Source organism: Olea europaea, chromosome 10 (genome assembly GCF_002742605.1).
Source record: "Olea europaea var. sylvestris chromosome 10, O_europaea_v1, whole genome shotgun sequence".
Classification (NCBI taxonomy): domain Eukaryota; kingdom Viridiplantae; phylum Streptophyta; class Magnoliopsida; order Lamiales; family Oleaceae; genus Olea; species Olea europaea.
This window is the reverse complement of record NC_036246.1, coordinates 17,379,226-17,381,837: the sequence shown is the minus strand read 5'-3', so window position 1 is coordinate 17,381,837 and position 2,612 is coordinate 17,379,226.

Sequence of the window (2,612 nt, the reverse complement as noted above, 5' to 3'; positions counted from 1 at the left end):
TGTGTAAATCAAAAGAAAAAATGAGCAATTTTCAGGAAAATTTATTATTTTTAAATGGATAGACCCTAGAAATTCAAGTACCCAAATAGAAAATAAAGGGAACATCTATTTGGATTTATTGACGGCACAAATCAGTATGTTAAGCAAACTATTGAAGAAAATGGAAACGTAACAGACCTTCTCTTCTTCTTTTTTCCTTCTTTAACAACCTCTTTTCTTCCGTCTTGGCATCCTCCAGTGGCAGGTGTGGTGGCGGCGGCGGCGGTCTCTTCCTTCTTGGAACCCTCCAGTGGCTGCGGTGGTTGGCGAAACTGGGGAGTATAAATCAACGCTTCTCTCCATCTATTTCTAACTAAAACCCATAGGTTTGTTTAAGCATTAGGCGGATTGTGACTGATATGGCCAGATTTTTCTCACGAGGCCCCAAAAAAATTGAGGCCCTAGGCGATGGCCTTGTTGGCCTTATGACAGGGCCGGCCCTGCTCTTTCACCACAGACGACAGCACTGGATTGTTGTAGTCTTGTGGACTTCGTCGGCGCTAGAAAGTAGAAAGGCGGTGGGCGACGATGCTATTGATTTGAAATCAGAGAAAAGAGATACACAGTGAGAGAGTTAAGGAGTTAGCGTTAAGGGGAGAAGATCAACTGTTAAGGGGAATGATAGATATTTTTCTTCTTTAGGAAACGTGTTCTTGGGTTTTGGTAGGTATTTTTTATTCTTCAACCTGACATTAGATTGTACAATCTCTTCACTAGTCAATTCTCATTTAATTGGGACCTGTAGGGCATTTCAAATTACCTAAAGGGGCAAATATGTGAAAAAAATAACATTTTTGTAATGTAAAAAAAAAAAAGTGACATTTTTGTAAATACAAAGCCAAAACTTGACTATTTTGATAATTTCCTCTACAAAATATTTAGAAATGTACCATCACGCGGACCTGTGTTACTGTAGGGGTTGTGTCAATATAGTGTAATATTTTGTGATGAAATAATGTTATTTAATAAATAATTTTTAGTTTTATTTATTGCATTATTTGAATATTGAGCATGCGAATTAAAAAGCTTGTGATCATTTTGGAATAATATAAGCTGGGTGACTGCATTGACAAGTGCAATGTGATACAACTCATATTTTGTTGATAAATAATTTGTTAAATCAATGTATAAGAGTTGATACTTTGTATTGAATGGTTGTAGCTTGTATAATATATTTGATTGGGTTTCTGTTATCGTTCTATAAAGTATTATGACTATTTTATAACTAGTCCGACCAAACTCTTTTCGATTTACTGTCACTTAAATGGATTATTTATTTTCATATGCTGATAAGTCTTTTATGCCTTTGGATTCCATGATTCAGGAGAGCAAACATTTGTTGATTGAAATGAAATAACACTAATTTGTGAAAATAATTTAAATAGTTGAGAGATTGATTCAGTTACTCTTAACACTCATGTGAACAATCAAATAAATTCATAAACATAGAATTTAATTAATTTGAATTAATGAATATAGAAAAATATTAATTTATATACATGTGATCTTGAAAAAGAATTTAGACGTAAGGGTGTGTATGTGAGCATGGAGAATAAATTTATATAATAGATTAAATAAACAAACTTGAAAATAAATAAGTGTGCATGAATCTGAATAATTTATTTAATTCGAGAATAACTGAATAATCCCCAAAACATATAAATTATAATTTAAACTCTTTTGATCTAAATTTGAGAGAAATGAAAGCCCCTGAAAATAAATATATGTTATTATACATGCATATAAATAGTGAAATGTATAATTGAATGTTAAATACATATTGAAATGTCTATTCAATCTCACTAGAATTATTCAAAAATGATTCTCACTTGATGTGACCAATTTGTGTAAACAATTTTAATAGTAAAGAAATTAATTCATTTATATCTAACACTCGTGAGAATGATCAAACACATTCATGAACATGGAATTTAATTAATTTGAATTAATGAATATAGCTACGCGTGGTCTTGGAACAGAATTTAAGCAAAAGGGCGTGTAAGTGAACTTGGAGAATATATTTATATCATAGATTAAATAAATAATCTTGAAATAAATAAGTGTACATGAATGTGAATAATTTATACACTCCTAGAGTAATTGAATAGCCCTCGAAACATATAATGTATAATTAATTTGCACAATCTTGATCTAAATATTAGAGAAATGCAAGCTCTTAAGGATAAATGTTAATTATTATACATACACCTCAATAGTGAAATATCAAATTGAATGTTAAATACGTATTGAAGAATAAAACTAAGACATTATTGAAACAAATGAATTATAGTAGGGCAAGAATTGTTCCAAAAATGATTCCTACTTGATGTGACCAATTTGTGAAAATAAATAGTTGAGAGATTAATTTATGTACTCTACATTCATGAGAACAATAAAATACATTTATGAACATGAAATTTAATTAATTTGAATTAACGAATATAGAAAAATAATAATCTATATATACATCATATTGAAAAAGAATTTAGGTAAAAGGGTGTGTATGTGAACATAGAGAATTAATTTATATTATTGATAAAATGAATAATCTTGAAAATAAATGAGTGTACATG